The sequence below is a fragment of the Haemorhous mexicanus genome, chromosome 24, assembly GCF_027477595.1.
Source record: "Haemorhous mexicanus isolate bHaeMex1 chromosome 24, bHaeMex1.pri, whole genome shotgun sequence".
NCBI classification, from domain to species: domain Eukaryota; kingdom Metazoa; phylum Chordata; class Aves; order Passeriformes; family Fringillidae; genus Haemorhous; species Haemorhous mexicanus.
In genome coordinates, this window is record NC_082364.1 from 1579691 (window position 1) to 1597210 (window position 17520).

Genomic DNA, 17520 nt, shown 5'->3' on the forward strand with positions numbered 1-17520 from the left:
CCAGGGTTGGCAGTACTGGGATAAACCTTGGGAAAGGTCAGCAGCTCTGTCCCATTCCCTCCAGCACGTCCTCACCAGTCTCAGCAGCCTGCTGCTGGCTGCAGACACGGGAATATTCCAGCCCATGGAATGCCAGGGAACGTGGTCAACAGTTTATTCCCCACTCTGCTACCCAGACCATTTAAATCTTGTTTATCTCTTTTAAGGCCTTCAGGATGCCCCTGTGTTGTGTCTGATAGTACAGGGAAAACCTTCCCTGCTCTTCTCTGATGCTGTGATGAGGGAGGTGCAGCATTTCTCCACGTTCCTTAGGGAACCTATCAGCCCTCCTTTACAAAGGAACTCTGTCTCCTCCTTCCAAGGACGTGTTCTGCCCAAGAAGGGGGTTTGGGGTCTGTGTGGACTGTCCTCTGTGCACAATCCTCCTTCCTTTGGCTGTGGAAGGGAGGGAGAGGTTTCTGCCATTCCCTGAGAGGATGGTTACAGAATGTTGAGGTGAAAGACACTGTCTTGATCTGCTGTAAATCCAGCTGCATTCCTGCTCCTCAGCTGCCCTGACACAATGTGCAGGGCAAGAACTGGATCCTGGCATCTTTATTATCCCTCTAGACTTGCTCTGCACCACTTGCTGTCTTTGAAAGAGGAGGGGTAGAAATAGATGGCCATGAGAATTGTGTTCAGCTATTTCATGAAAGTCATAATCATTTCTAATCTCAACGTGCAGGGACTGCATCCCACGGCCCAATCTGTCACCCAGATTGTCCTGCAGTTGCATTCAGCCAGAAGTAAAAACCCATCCAGGGACAGAAATACAGGAAACGAGTGTCTCTGGGGCTGGGCAACTTTGTGATGATGGGACAGCCCAGGTGCTGAGCACTGGTGGGTTATCCAAACCAGTCCTACAGATCAGAGATGCATCCCTGGGATGGGAATGGATGAAGGAGCAACTGGTCTGTGGAGTAATGACTTGCTCCAAGTGTAGATGGAGAAGGTGTTCCTTCTGTCCTCACTGCAGGTGGGGCTGACAGTGCAATTCCCTGTGGGATGCCCAGAGCACAGGAGAATCCCAGCATGGTTTGTGTTGGAAGGGAATTTAGAGACCATCCCATTCCCCCCCTGCCATGGGCAGGGACACCTCCCACCAGACCAGGTCGCTCCAAGCCCTGTCCAACCCAGCCTTGGACACTTCCAGGGATGAGGAGCAGTCTCCTCAGACAGCAAGTGAGTCCCAAAGGGTACTTCATCTGGGCAGATGGCAGGGGTGACCAGAACTCTGCTCATCTCCTCCCAAAGGAGCCCTGTGGATCCATCCCTCAGCATTCAGGGCTGAAGCTATGGGGCCAGCAGGTATTCCACTTGTGCCGTGGAGTCTCTGTGTGTCTGTCAGGCTTTAATGCAGATTGTTGTCTCTTCTCCCACACCAGGAGGGCTGAGTGCCCTTGGTGACGGGCTCTGCCTGCCCAAAGAGCCTTCAGGCACTGGTGTGAGAGCCCTCATGTGCTGCAAGACTCTCCTCTGGGAAGTCCCTGAGCTGGCAAAAGGGAAGGACACTATTAGGGAAGTTGGAATCCCTCCAGCATCTGTGATCCTCTCATGTTTGTTCCCTGTGTGTTTGCCAAAAGCACCCTTATTTATTTCATCAGCTAAATGCTGCAAACCAGATGCCTGAGTTCCATCAAGGCATTTAATGATGATGATCATTGCTTCCCCTGATGCAGTGTCTCCTAGCGAGGACGATGCCACAGCAGTGCACAGCTGTTGACCAATGGGGGCCTGTCTGTTTTCTCCAGTGTTTTATGGTACTTATATATATTTTTTTTTTCTGCTAGGCCTCCTGGGTTTTTTTTCCTCTCTTTTTTTTTCCTTTTTTTCTGCTGAGTTGCAAGAAGTTCTGAGGTGGAACGTGGCAGCTGTTTAATGGTGCAGGAAGGAGCCTGGCGAGGCAGATGAGCTCAGGGAGCGAGGAGAGCCTCCCGCTCCTCTGTAGTGCTGCAGAAAGTCTGCTGTGTGACACAAACATGGTCCCACATCCTCCCAGAAGCAAAAAAAGGTTGTGGCTGCTCTTTCCCAGCTAAGCTGGGAGTAAATAACACAGATGAGTAAATAATACAGACTGGGCTGCACGAGGAGGCTTTGGCACAGCCAGAAGGGAAAATGGATCCTAAGGGGTTTGTTTCTGGTGCAGAGCCATGTTTTTCCTTGGCTGGATGCACCAAGATGAGCTTGAGAGGACACGAGGCAGGGCACAGATGTTGGGAAAGGCACACAGGGATAACTTGGCACAGGAAAGCTGCTCAGAGCCTGCATTTCCCAGCGGTGTGCTCGACTGCTCTGCTGAGCTGCTCCGCTGATCAGGATTGAGAACGTGCTGGGGACAGGTCAGGTTGCTCCATTTCATCTGGTGGCTCCACTGGGAAGGTGGGAGCAGGATCATGTCCTCGCATCCCAAGGTGCTCCAGGATGGACGGGCTGCAGCTGCTGTCGAGCCAGGCAGAGGCACACCCCAAAAGGAGATATCAGCCCTCAAGGCACTTCCTAAAGGAGATATCAGCCCACAAGGCACTCCCCAAAAGGTGATATCAGCCCACAAGGAAGACGTTTTCCCAGTGACAGTGGTGAGGCACAGGGTGCCCAGAGGTGCCAGGGTGGGCACAGGGTGCCCAGAGCAGCTGTGGCTGCCCCTGGATCCCTGGCAGTGCCCAAGGGTAGGCTGGGCAGGGCTTGGAGCAACCTGGGACAGTGAAAGGTGTCCCTGCCATGGCAGGGGTGGCACTTCCAGGCTGCTGCCATCCTACAGGAACCATACGTGGCTGTTCAATCCAGCTGTGGTGCCACCTTCCTTCTGGGAAGTGCTGTGTAACTTCTGGAAGTGTCTTAAGATCTCTTAAGAGACAATTAAGAATTTCAGTGTTGCTTTGATATTTGTTGAACAAAACACTGACACAACACACCAGGCTATTAGGGTTTGTTTTAACTTCCAGTTTAGTCTCAAAAAAAAAAAAAAAAAAAAAAGGAGTATGAAATGAATTAGCAAATTATTTTGATTGCTTTGTTCATTTTTCCAGCAAGAAAGTTACCCACCTGGAAAATACTGACTGGCTGCAGGCAGGAGCAGAATTTATTACCTGAGATAAATGGATCTGGGATAAAAGTCCCCTTTATTTTTTCATTTTAGCTGCAAAGGATGATATGCTTCTGTTCTGCTCTTTGTGCCCAAGATCAAATAAGAAGGAACTTTGCATAGGTGTGCCAATGCCTTTCAAGGGGAAGTTTCTCCCCCCACCCCAGCCTTCCTTTTCCTCCTGGAAGCAGCACCTTGGACTCGAGATGAGAGCAGTGTTTGACGTCCCTTTCACAGTGATGCCAGCATGACTCTGAATCCCAGAACTGGCACTCATTCTGCGTTCATCCCCTGTGCACAGGCTCTGATCTCTCTACCTTGGCCTTGTTTTATTCCCTTTTTTCTTCCTTTCTTCCTCCATTTCTTTGGAAAAGAAGGCTTTGTGGGAGAAGCTTTGTTTCATTTTCTGTGCAGGTCCCGAGGGGTGGCTGGCAGATCTCACATGCAGGGTGTCAGCTGCATTAAATGAACATGCTCAGATCACTGTAAATCCCTATTTACACATAATAAACACGAGGATATAAAACACAGAGGAAATAATACATTATTGATTACAGCAGTGGCATGTAATGTCCTCTGAAAGGCAGGTGGTGCTTGCCCATCCATCAGTGCTCTGAACACGGATCCTCCTGCTCCTTGGGAATTCAGGGCAGGTCAGCTCCGTGTGCCTGGCTCCCCTGGCTCCCTGGGAGAGAGGATGGGCAGGAATGGGGAAAAGTGGCTCAGAGCTGTTGGCAGATAGAACAGCAAAGGGAGATATCAGCCTACAAGGAAGAAGTTTTGACAGTGATGGTGGCAAGATCCTGGCACAGGGTGCCCAGAGCAGCTGTGGCTGCCCCTGGATCCCTGGAAGTGTCCAAGGCCAGGCTGGGCAGGGCATGGAGCAACCTGGGACAGAGGGAGGTGTCCCTGCCATGGCACAGGGTGGCACTGGATGGGCTTTAAGTTTTCTTCCAACCCAAACCATGTTATGGTATTTCCCCAGCCTGCAGCCCTGTCTTTTGGCACATTGGAATTTTCCTTTAGGCAAGAAGGTGCTTGAAAAAAATTTTCTTACAAGTGCAGCCAGAGCATTCAAATCTCATTGTCCTTCCCTCTTGGAGCAGACAATATCTCCCAAGAGGAGTGGGTTATGTGCAGGATGCCCTGGCCATGTCAGTATGTGAGCAAAATGAAAGCTTGGTACAACACCTGGTGGGGGCAAAGTCAGTTATTTTTTGGGATTGGGAAGGATGGCTCACAAGCCCTGACAGCACTCCTATGGCTATCAGTTGGATGCACTCCAATACAAAAAGTGTGGTGGTATTTTCTCTGTGGGTATGACTTTGTGTTAGGTTTTGTGTTTGTTTTTTTTTTTTTAAATGGTGATGTGCTCACCACCTGAGGTGCCCTATCAGCATCACTGCCCTGGCACTCGTGTTACAGTGATGAAGAGCAATATTTTGATGGTTGCTGAAATTGTAGGTGATGATTCCTTCCTTCTCAGCAGCAGGCACCATTCCTCATCTCCCATGCGATTCATGAAATTCATTCCCTTGTTTTATCTCTGGCTGAGGTTGCAGGCGAGAGAGGTCGGTGAGGCTTGACAGGCATTTGGAATAGGTTTTGTTGGGTTTAAATGAGTTGAGAGTTCAAAGCCAGGCAGGTAATGGAGCGGTTCTGCTCCCCTTGTTCACTTTGAGAGGATTGCAGGCCCTGCTGCTCCTCACAGCTCTGCTTCAGAGGCACCTGCTCCAGTCAGGAGAATCCTGAGGTGCAGCTGGGTTGGAGGGAGTGCAGAACAAGGGGGAATGGCTTCACACTGATGGGGGCAGGGTTAGCGTGGATATTGGTGATGCCTCAGGTTTAGCTTTTTTATTTTTCACATTCTGTGCTGCTTCAGTGTGTGGGTCTCAGCTTCATATTATGGGATGGTGAGCTCTCTTCTCAGAGCAGGGAGACAAAAAAATTCCTTCTCCAGCTGGGGACCAAGGACAAATGATCCCAATCTCAGGCCCAAGAGCACAAACAACATGGGCTGGAGAGAGAAAAACAAGAATGGACTTCATAACCTAAAGCTATAATTGGACAATTAATTCCAATATGCAAATGGAGCAGAACTTATAAAAGTGAGAGACCCTGTGACTGGGCATTCCTTTTGTGACCATTTTGGTTCATCTTGGGTTCCTTTTGTGACCATTTTGGTTCATCTCAGATGTAGCCCTGGCCGGGCTCTTGTGCTGCCCAAGGTGCATCCATTGAGGCCTCCTAATAAATCCTTACTTTATTCTTTAGCTCCATCTAGTCTCTGTTCCAGGTCAGCCTTCACAAAGCATCATTGGGAAGAAATTCTTCCCTTCCCTGGGAGGGTGGCAGGCCCTGGCACAGGATGCCCAGAGCAGCTGTGGCTGCCCCTGGATCCCTGGAAGTGCCCAAGGCCAGGCTGGAAGGGACTTGGAGCAACCTGGGATAGTGGAAGGTGTCCCAGAGGATGGAATGAGATTATCTTTAAGGTGCCTTTCAACCCATCCTTTTCATGGTTCTAAAGAGCACATTCATGAAATGTGGATAGCTTGACTCTGCACATGGGAGAAGCTTCCCACCCCACAAGCTGCCCCAGCCTTGGATCTGAGCTGTTTACTTACTCATGGGAGCTCTGCAGTGAAAACATATTAAAGTTCTCTTTTCCTGCAGCTTTTTTCCTCCAGGTATTTAATCTTAGTTTACAGATGAAATGTGCAGTGGAGAAAAAGATGCTAATCACACAGTTGTTGCACTCTGCTCCAGTCGCTGAAAAATTTATTACCATCTGTCCTGGACTGGACAGGTCTGGAGCATCACTCTGCTAACAGCTTTGGGGCAGCAGCAGAGAGACCCAACATCACAGCAGGGCACAGCCTGAGCCCCTGGGGCCACGAGAGACCTCACAGGGGGTGGTGCAGGAGAGCTGCACTTCCTAATCTGCTCTTGGCTCAGCTCAGAGGTAAGAAAGGTCCAGGCTGGGCTGGAAACTTCCAGCACTTGGCTGTGAGTGTCACCAGCAGCCTCCTGGTGTTTTATGGTCAGAGGAGATTTTTATCAACCATTTGTCAACACTCTCAGGCACCTGGTGGGATTCTTGGGGTGTCCTGTGCAGAGTCAGGAGACCAACTCAATCCTTGTGTGGGTCCCTTCCAACTGAGGATATTCTATGATTTAACTAATCAGCTCTTCCCACTTTTTTTAGCCAGCTGTTGAGGTGTCATTATTTCAGTCTCACAGATACATCATTATGTACCTCCCTAACAGGTCCCTTCCCTGGCTGTAACAGGGCACGTGGCTTTACATGATCAAGTTCTGAAAGGCTTTTATAAACCCAGAGCAGAAGGCAAGGTCAGAAATCAGACCAGAAATGGGATTTCTCTGGCTCCCAAAGAAAGGTGTTTGGCTGTGCAGCTTTCTGAGCATCTTGTAATATCAAACTGTCTTGGAGGTAAAGTGGTTTGATTTTTGGCCTGTCTCTGCCCTCAGTGGATTATTGGACTTACAGTTCAGAAAGACTCAAACTGCAGCTCCTGTGATGCATCTTAAATATAAGATTTTCACTTGGCTTTTTGCAAGACCAATGTTTCTTCCTGGCAGATCCTCCTGTAACTGTATTTCCCCTCCAGCGCCAGCAAGCCCAGCAGAATCTTGGAGCACACAACCATTCCATAAAGTCCCTCTCCTGTGGCTGTGTTTGCTTATGTCTCTCTTTTTTTTTAACTTGGACTGTTTTCATAAAACCTCACACCTTGGAGAACCCAAAATTGCTGAGCAAGGAAATAATCATCAGTGGTGCAAGGAGTGCTCATGTCTCTCCTGCAGCAATTAGCAAACCTTAACGCAGGCTTGGCTCTCTTTCCAATTAAACCCTGGCAAGCTGGAATGCACGATGTGCTAATGAAATGGGGAGTTTTGGAGCTCCACTGCTGGCTGTTTGGAGGATATGGGAGCTTTAGGCTGGCTGGCTGAAACTAAGCCATTGAAAGTAATGGGCTGGACAATCTCACCCCATTACTTTTAATAGGATTGAGAGAGAGCGCGGGGAGCAGCACAGGGGGAAGCAGGGGAGTTGTTTCCACAGATCATCCAAGTTATGGCCAACGCTGGGAAAACGCCCCCCCGGCAGCAGGAGCTGTGTGCAGTGACAGGGCTTGGCAGGGAGGGAGCAGGGAAGGAGCAGGGAAGGTGCATAAAGGCACCAGTGCCACGAGTCAGCCCTGAGTGGGGGCTGATTTTGGTCAGGGCACAAGGTCCTTTTGCTCCTTTGGTCACAAGGAGAACTGCTGGGTGGGGGAGATCCCACTGCTGGATGGGGGAGATCCCACTGCTGGGTGGGAGATCCCTGCTTCGTGCCTGCTTTGGTCCCTCCCTCATACCCATCTTCCCTGGTTTACCTTCCTGCCCCTTACCTGTGCTAATTGCACCTGCAGAGGTGGAAGCAGGGTTTAACTGGTGTGAACTACAATGATTTCAGCTGAGGCAGCTGAGCATGGCTAGCAGTGTTTGCATGAAGATCCAGCTAGTGGGACCAGTTGCAGAAATCATGAGTTTTCAGGTCAATTAAGAAATTGAAAATGCTCGAAAGGGGAGAGGGATGGTCATGAGACACAAATATCACTGGAGTAAAGATTTAGGCTGAATGCTGCAGCCTGAAGTTGTTGTGGCTGCTCAGTGTCTCTGGTGTCCTCTCTGGAGCTGGGCAGGGTGAGCAGTGCCAGGGCAGGGTGAGCTGAAGCACCCCAGCCTGAGGGCACTGCTGTGGATGACTGCATGGCCTGGGGGATGCATTTGTTCCTTGGACATGGAAGGAGCAGGGTCTGGACAGGGCAGCAATCAGCCTCCCACAGCCTGAGATTGCCCACTCACTTTCCTTTCTCCTCCTGCTGAGCGTGGCCAAAGCCTTCCCTGCCAGCGCCTTGAACCTCAATACCTCAATCAAAGCAGATTGGTGGTGATGAGATAATCCCTTAAATCTTATGGCTTTCTCCCTCTCCCTGTAATTGGTGCCTTGTTTCATGGTGGAGGGTTGGGACCTGTTCTCATGCTGCCCCTTCCATTTAGCACCACAGCTCTTCCAGAAAGTTTGAACAGAAGGGGAGGAGCAGGGACTGCAGCAAATGCACCTCCAAGTGGGATTAACCTGGAATTGCTTCTTCTTTGGCCAGTTTACTCATCTGTGAGGGTTGGGCAACACCACCACAAGGTTCCCCAAGCTGTTTAGGAACCTCAGCTCCCATTCAAATTCCTGGGAAGTAATTCAAGGTTGGATATTTGAGGAGGAAATGGGGATTAACCTGTGTCGTGGATCTGCCCTAAGATAACACATTCACATCATCTTGGAGAGGAGACAGCACAGCAAGGACTGGTCACAGCAGGTCTCCTGCCCCTTCCCACCTCACAGGCAGGAAGGCAGCTAAAAGAGATGGCTGGAAGCTGCCAAGGAGAGGAAAAATGAAATAGAAGCTGAAGATCAGAAATATTTTTAAAATGCCTCAGATGCGGAAGAATTGCAGCCGTGCTGTGAGGTAACCAGCAAATAGAATTTAATTATACAATACACAGGGGTAATGGAGCTTGTGAGGCTGGAGTGTGATTTCCCAGTAATAGGAGACAGCAGGGATCCCTGCTTGGGCTGTGTGTGTGTTCACAGAGAGCAGGACGGTGCTGCAGTGCTTTCCCTGCCTCAGAGGGGAGGGGAGGCCCACAGCTCCTCCAGCTTGGACCAGCTGGGCTCTTCTCGGGGTGGCCAGCACGTGCAGCTTTTGGAGCAGCTGGGCAATGGGATTCAGGGCCAGCAGGTTCTGGGGCACATGGGCTGAAGGCAGTGGCTGAAGTCAGGCAGAGGAAAGCTGTGATCCCAGCACGTCTCCGAGGACAGAAGGGGTTTGTGCTTCCCAGTGCTGCTGTCCATCTTCCACACTTGTAAGAAGGATGGCTCAGGCAGAAGCACGTCCAAGGTGGGAGCTGTGAGGAGCCATTGTTGATCCAGAGCACAGCTATAGATGTGACCTTTACGGTTCTGTGGGTTTATTTTTTATTATTTTTCTCTCCAGCTTATCCACAATCTGTCAGAGCAGCGTGGGGACTTCCAGGGTTTATTGCAAAGTGTTTCCATTGCCATGGTCTCTTCCCAGTTGAGCTTGTTTTATTGTGCTGGATATTCACCTAGGGGGTTGGTTGGTTTGTTTGTTTGTTTGTTTGTTTGTTTGTTTGTTTGTTTTTACCAGGTGCTCTGGGTGGGGAGTGAGGCAGGGACACTCCTGCTGTTGTGTGGAGCTCTAGACCTGCATGCAAATGTGGCTCTTTGAGTGACAAACAATGTTATTTACTCCACCATGAGATGTTCCCACCAGGCCCCAGGATAATGTGTTGTGGCTGTGGCTGATATTCCTTGGATTGGGGTGGGACACGCAGGGGTCCTTCAGCAGGAGCAAGGAACGGTGCCAGGGCTTTCAGTGAAATGAGAAGCCCCAGTGAAATCAGGCCTTCAGAGAAAACACTGCACTCTTAAGGAATCAAAATGTGTGGATTTTGTTCTTTCTCCCTGTCAGTTTTGTTCTGAGCTGGTTTTAGACCATCTCAGAGTCTCACAATCCTTGCTGTTGAAAGCCCTCCCAGGAGCACATCCTGATCCAATCACTGGAGATGGAGCAGGAAGGCTCAACACAGCTTTAGACCAGCTCAATCCATCTCCCAGACACCCCTGTCCCTGCAGCCCCCCCCAGCTCACACAGACCCCTTGTGCTGCAGACTCTGGGGCTTTTCCAGTCTCTGGGCCACGTCCCCATTAAGGCATTTGCTTTCCCTGTAGAGCTTTTATCCAGTGGAAGGGGTGCTGCAGAAAGCTGGGATGGGTTTCACACATGGAGGGTGGGGTCACTTTTCTGCTGTCCAGGGTTGAATGTGCAGCTCCTGGGTTTGGTGCAGTGGAAGAAGGTGGGTGGAGGAAGATATGTGCCATTGCAGCCCTTGCCAGGCAGGTCCCCAAGTCCCTGCAAGTGCAGGGCTGAGCTGCCAACAGAGCATGGGGGAAAGTGACAGCCAGCCCAGGGCCATCCCAGCCTTTGGCTGGAGCAGAGTAATTCCTGGAGGAGGTGGAGTCAGGCAGGGTGAGGGACACTGCCTGTTCCCCTCTCCTGCCCTGGCCATGGAGGAGCAGCATGGAGCACATGGATGTGTGGGCTGGGGAAAGCAGCCACTGCAGTGAGGCCAAGACAGATGTGCCCAACATCTGGCTGTCCTGCCCTGTCCCTGACTGCCCTGCCATGGCCCTGGCTGTCCTGCCATGGCCCTGGCTGCCCTGCCATGGCCCTGGCTGCCCTGCCCTGTCCCTGACTGCCCTGCCATGGCCCTGGCTGTCCTGCCATGGCCCTGGCTGTCCTGCCATGGCCCTGGCTGTCCTGCCCTGTCCCTGGCTGCCCTGCCCTGTCCCTGGCTGTCCTGCCCTGTCCCTGGCTGCCCTGCCCTGTCCCTGGTTGTCCTGCCCTGTCCCTGGCTGCCCTGCCCTGTCCCTGGTTGTCCTGCCATGGCCCTGGTTGTCCTGCCCTGTCCCTGACTGCCCTGCCATGGCCCTGGCTGTCCTGCCATGGCCCTGGTTGTCCTGCCCTGACCCTGGTTGCCCTGCCCTGTCCCTGGTTGCCCTGCCCTGTCCCTGGTTGTCCTGCCATGGCCCTGGCTGTCCTGCCATGGCCCTGGTTGTCCTGCCCGGACCCTGGTTGCCCTGCCCTGTCCCTGGTTGTCCTGCCCTGTCCCTGGCTGCCCTGCCCTGTCCCTGGTTGTCCTGCCATGGCCCTGGTTGTCCTGCCCTGTCCCTGACTGCCCTGCCATGGCCCTGGCTGTCCTGCCATGGCCCTGGTTGTCCTGCCCTGACCCTGGTTGCCCTGCCCTGTCCCTGGTTGCCCTGCCCTGTCCCTGGCTGTCCTGCCCTGTCCCTGGCTGCCCTGTCACCTCCCCAGAATCAGCAGATCCTGTCAGTTCAGATCTCCTGCTGGTGGGACAATACAGATGGTGATGTGTCCTGGTTTCAGGGGCTGACCTGGGCAAACACTAGGAGAGACGGGGGAATGCATGGGCAGGTGCTTGCCTGTTGCTTCAATTTCCCTGGAAGGCTTGTTCCAGCCCTTCCTGCAGCAGCTCACTGCACTGGAACAGAACGTTTGAAGACCTGGCTGGAGCAGCCAGTACAATGGGCTGGAGTGAAGCAGGTTCATCCCCCTTGGAGTGCAGGTCAGAGCCACCAGCAGGGGACTTGCTTGACCAACTCAGGAACCTCACAAGGAGGATCTGAGCTCCAGGGCTGCAGCAAGGCCAGGAGCACCAGAGGGGCTGAGCCAGGTTGAGCCAGAGCAGCTCTTGAGAAATACTCCAAAACTTGTGTGAACTGGGGGAAAATGCTGGAGCTGCATCTGCATCCTGTGAGATTGTGGAAGGAAACACTGACCCCACAAGAGTGGAGCCTAAAGAAGCGGGGTAAGGAAGGAGCAGGTGCAACACAAACTCCCATGGGACTGCTAATTGAATTTGGGATCATGGGCAGCCCCACCAGCCTTTTCCAATGCCTGGGTGTGTTTTTTGCCATGATTCTCTGACTGTGTGGGGTACCTGACCCAGCTCTCAGCAGTGCAAACAGGAGTGTGTTTGATATTCAGTAGTGAAAAAAACAGATTGTTTCTACATAACCTTTTATTTGGTTTTCTTTCAAATAAAACCCTGTGTGGAAGTTATAACTTTTATAGTAAGAAATACAGCAAAAATACTTTTTCCTGCACATGAGGTGTAGTTAAGCTGTGGAATTTGCTGCCCCAAGGTCTTAGCAAAGCATTTTGGACAATTTGACCAGGGTAAACACATGCCTGTGCACACAAAGCTGTGAAAGCTGTTTGTGTGGGAAGGTTCAAGTACCAACAGCCACCTTACTCTGGAGTGAATTGTTTTTCCTACTGTGGCTCCATCAGATTTCTTAACTTCAGGAAAAGGAAAAAAAATAATGCAAAGAATGACTGGATTTGAGGTTTGTGAAGATTTTTCTTCACTTGTCAGATGCTCCCCAAATTGGACATGTTTGTGAGAGGTTCAGAAAAAGTGCATCAGCCATGAAGGGCTGGGGAGGAGAGTGGGGAATACAGACAGATTCAGTTCTGAACTTTAGGGACCAAAGGCTCTGTGTTGCCACTAGAGAAAAAAGCCTCTTCAAAACACTCCAGTGCTGAGTTACAACTTGGAGGTGCCTCTTTTCCCTTCATTAGCCAGGGAACACAGGGATATCATTCTCTTTGCTCAGCAGCACAAATCCCTCTTCTTCTTTTCCCCTTCTGCCAGTTGTGTTTCCTGCTAAGAACAACTTTTAATTGTCTGGTACCAGGGCAGAGCTTGTTCCTGGCAAGACCTGCCTCCTGGGTGTTTTCTGCTCTTCCTCTTGAAGCTTCCAGTGCTGATGCCTTTCAAGGCACCTGGAAAGCTGAATTCCAATATTCAAGGCATGTACCTGTCCAAAGTTGTTTGTCCCAAAAAATGCCCTCCTGGGTTATGGAGACCCTGGTTTTCTACTGGGTTGAAAGAGGCATAGCAAAAATCAGCACATCCAAGCTTTCCTGTCTTTTTCCATTATGGTTTTTAACCCAAAAGAAATGTTTGAGAGAAGTTTTAAGGATTCTCCAGATCTTCACCCTTCAAATTCCCAGTAGGGACAGCAGCCCTGGCACTGGTTTGTGCTGTTGCTGTTCCCAAATGCAGGCAGGTGCCTCTCCAGTGGTGTTTAAGGCAAATTTAGGTCTTAACAGAGGTTCTGCACAGAGCTTCAGTTTTGGGGAGTTTTCTCTCACTGTGCAAAGTTGAGCTGTCCTCTCCAAGGTCTCCACCCTGTACAGCAATAGGAGAGGAGACTGGAATGATAAATTCTTTATCCAGACCTGGCTCCTGAATGGGGACAGTTTCCCACAAGCCCTGTGGATGTCCTTCTCTCTTTGCAGGTCTGTGGGAGAATAGCCAGTTGTGTTTTCCATCTTGGAGCAATGAGCTGGCAAACATCTCTGCCCCATCTGTTTTCTTTCATTGATGGATTCTTTAAAGTCAGATTGTGGTCCCACAGGGACACACTCAACTAATCCTCTGCTTTTAAGATTTTATTTGTGCAATAAATGGATGACAAGGTGGTTTGCGAGTACATAATACAATAAATGGGTTTATAAATGCAACTTTTTTGCAGAGCATTGTAGAATAAAATACAATACCACTCCAGCATTTAACACTGATCTGTGCTTCATTCATATTTCAAACAGTAATGTGCCCATTTTCTCATCTGGGAAGCCTCTTAGGTTTTTTAATACATTTTTATAAATTAACCAGGCACAGATTTAATAATAATGTGAATTTGTATGGCTTTTTTCCTCTTTGAAGATCTTGGATTGCTCTGCAGACTTTACAGTGTAATATAGGAATTCTGTGCCAATGGATCTGTTGGCTCTCTGCCAAAGGGCAGCAGGAGTTTGGATGGCTCAGGAATGCTCATGGATGCAAACGACATCGGGGGGGAAGCTTGAACCCTGCACTGATGGCAGGAGAACTTGGAGGAAGGGTGCTCCATGGCTGCCCAGGGCAGAGGCCTCTGAAGAAGAGGTTACAGGGATGTTTGGGATGGTTCAGAGCCTGGGAATCAAAATTATGAAAAACAAAGAAAATGCTCCTTCACGTATTTCTTCAAACTTTTGGGATGCAGCATCCCCAGACACAGTGAAGCCAAGAGCATGGAAAACCCTGGGAGATCAGGCTTTTCTGCCCATATTGCTTCTTTACCAAGGCACCCATGTACAGCAGGCAACTGAATCCTCCATGACAGGAACTCCTAAGAGGGAGGATGAGGATTCTCCATCAAAATCTCTCAGATCTGGTCACGTAGGATCTTCTTGCTGGCCATCTTGGGAATGTGTCGAGCTTCTTTCCTTGGAGAACTTCATGCTCTTTGAAGAACTCCCAGCTGAATTCTTTGCTCCTGGGATCCCCAGGTGAGATAAGGCTTTTCCAGCCCTCTGCCTTGCCCAGTTTCCACATTTTGGTGTCACTAACAGTAGGATATCTACCCTAGAAGTTGCCCATTCCCCATCCCAGAAGGTAGAGTTCAACTCATGGGTATAACAGGCAACCAGAAAAAATATTTACAGGTAGCAAATTGCCATCACTGTAGAAGGAAAACATGACAAAATGGAAACGTGATATTTATGTTAATACAAAGTTTTAAAAATTTAATTTTAGAGACCAGCTGTTTCTGCTTCTCTTATAAGAGTTTAATTGGTATATAATAGCATAGTTAATTAAATACAAATCAATAGTTTAAACCAGCTAATTGATATTTAATATGTATGGGGAAATATAACTTAGTTGTAATATCATTAGCTCAATATTAAATAAGCAATGGAATTGCAATTATGCCTTTACAACGATTATAAAGTTTATCGTTCTTTAATAAACTTGCAATTAGACAGGGTGAGCTGAAAAATTATTAAACAGGTATTATTGGGCTATTAAATGTTTATTATCATTCCTGGTGGGATGCAGCTACACAATAGTACATATTATGATTATGTTAATAAACCCTTATTACAGCTTTGCAGCTTTAGCCTTTAGTGCACCGGTGGTCTGGTATTTCCTTCCCTGAGTGGTGAGGGAAGGAATTGCTTTGAAATTGAGAAAAGAAATGCCATACAATGAAAGAACTGAGGAAAAAGCAGAAGTAATCTGTAGTTTGGGCCAGCACTTTCTTCCTGAGCATCTTTCCCCTCTATTTCCCAGGCTGAGGATCCCTTTCTCCAAGACTCCAAGGTCTTGCTTCTTTTAGTCAGCTTTTGCTTCATTGTCACTGAAAATTTGTGGTTTGAAGTTGCTTCTGCTTTGCCCACTGAGTGGCTCTTCTTCCAGTTTGGGGATCAATTAATGCAGGTGCTTCTGAGAGAGTGGAAACCATGGCTCTGCTGGGTGTTTTGCAACCAGGATACCTTAGCTCCCACTTCATCACAGTGCGTAGGACAATCAGCTGTAACTACTTTTGCCATGCTGAGAAATTCAATTCTCATCACAAGGAAATGGATGGGATTGATTTGGGGGAGATGGGGACACACAAGGGTTAAAACATTCTGGTTTTGGTGTGTCTCAGCAGCCCCCCTAAAGCCAAGACATTTAAAATGCTGCATATCTGCTTAACTATTTAAGCTTTAGGTAGCCACTAAAAGCCAAAACGGTGAGACATCCTTAGGCAGCAGAATCATCTTGAAGTATTTTACCTTTTAAAGGCGCTCTCAAGTATTTAAAGGTGCCTTTAGCTATAAAGATTTTTGCATGTTCTCACAAATTTATGGTATGAATTATTATAATGCAGTGCTTTTGTACAGCTCCTTTCATCATGGGATATCAAAGTGGTTTATAAGTGTTAATTATAGCACCCCGTGGGGAGGCAAATGGGAGACAGGCACCCACAGCAGCCTGCTGAGCCAGGCTCCAGAGAGGCAAGAACCCACATTTCACTGGGATCCAGCTCATCCTCAGCCTCCCTCCCTCTCTGAGGGCTCAGCTGGGCTGGGACCTGTGGGCAGCACAGCCATTTCCTGGGGCTGGAGTCCCTGCCCACAACCCCCTTTTTGGGAGCTTTCTGCTCACTGCAAGGGGAAGGTGACAGCTGGACACCTGAGTGCTGGGCATGTCCCAGGACACTGCAGCTCCTGCTGCCCTCAGTGCTGCCCTGGCCTGGGGAGCTCCAGGGCCACCATCATCAGAAGGAGCTGGAGCTGCTGGGGTGAGTCCAGAGAGGCCCCAGAGCTGCTCCAGGGCTGGAGCCCCTCTGCTCTGGAGTCAGGCTGGGAGAGCTGGGGGTGCTCACCTGGAGAGGAGAAGGCTCCAGGGACACCTCAGAGCCCCTGGCAGGGCCTGAAGGGGCTCCAGGAGAGCTGGAGAGGGACTGGGGACAAGGGATGGAGGGACAGGACACAGGGAATGGCTTCCACTGCCAGAGGGCAGGGATGGATGGGATATTGGGAATTAGGAATTGTTCCCTGTGACGGCGAGCAGGCCCTGGCACAGGGTGCCCAGAGCAGCTGGGGCTGCCCCTGGATCCCTGGCAGTGCCCAAGGGCAGGCTGGGCAGAGGGCTTGGAGCAACCTGGGACAGTGGGAGGTGTCCCTGCCATGGCAGGGTCCTTAAGGCCCATTCCCACCCAAACCATTCCATGATCTTGGTGATGTTTGTGCTCATGGTGTGTGCAGGGGTGGCAGGCCCCCTCACCCCAGGTCTGTGTCCAGGAAAACCCAGCCAGCAGCCACTCACAGGCCCCGTGTGCATGTCTGAGCAAGCAGAGCTGGCTTGCTCAGCTGCACTGTGGGCTCTGCTGCCTTGTCTGACACTAATCTAATTGTGTTGTTTTAATTACTTTGATACCTTGGTGCTCGTTGGAGGCTCAATAGCAATCGATGTGGTTTTGTTTTCCTATCAATAAAGACATAAAGGCTCTCACCTGCTGTGCTGGCTCTGTGCTGTCGGCCCCAGGGGCTCCTGGCAGGCTCAGGGCTCTGCCAGGCACATGGAATGTGTGTCCTCACAAGATCCTGCATGGAACCTCCCCCAAGGTCAGCAAGGTCTTATCGATCCTCCTTATCAGCCAGGGCTGAGGGAGGCAGCCTGAGCTGGCTGTCCCTGCAGTCAGAGGCATCCGACTCCCTGCAGGCCGACACCTTTCTGGGTGTGTTTGTGGCTGTGCACTTGGTGCAGACCATGGTGGAGCATGTTATCTCTGTTCTGGAGAGCAGAAGAACTGGTTTCCACCATCAGACCTGGACAATGGCTGCTCATTACTCCTTCCTGCCAATTCAAGAAACCACTGAGAGTTCTGGTGGTTGAGTCATCTGCCCTGATCTTTAGACATCTTCACCTGGGTTAATCACCACCTTTTATGTCCAGTGAAGGAGTTACAAGCACCCTCAAAGAAATTGTGAAAGCTGGAGTCACATTCTGGAGACACCTGTTTCTCTCTGGGGCATTCCCTCCAGGACAAGGCAGGTTTGGGGGAGCAATTAAATTTCAGCTTACTCAGATTATTTCAAGAGACTTGCCTTTGTCTGATCATCAGCCTCAGTGGATTGACATGTGTGATTTGTTTTGGTTAGATGCTGATTCCTCCCTGATGGGAGCCTCAGGAACAGGGGCCTCCTGCAAGGCGGAGCCCTGTATAATGCTAGAGAAAGTGCTTTAACTGGGCTTGTGTGTGGCATCAAAAGAAGTCTGGTTTTTCCTAGGTTTAGGCTCCAACTCTGCCTCATACTGTGCACAAGAGGAGGATGTCACCACTCTGCTGGGATGCTGTGGCAGCGAGCACTGCTAGGGAGGGAATCTCTATGTCTGGGTCTATACCCACGTGG

The 17520-nt window shown here is 50.2% G+C and overlaps 1 protein-coding gene across 2 annotated transcripts in view; it reads left to right on the plus strand.

Annotated features, from left to right (window-relative positions):
• KIRREL3 (kirre like nephrin family adhesion molecule 3) overlaps positions 1-17520 on the plus strand; it is a 378028-nt gene that overhangs the window by 224225 nt on the left and 136283 nt on the right. The gene's annotated exons all lie outside the window — the stretch shown is intronic.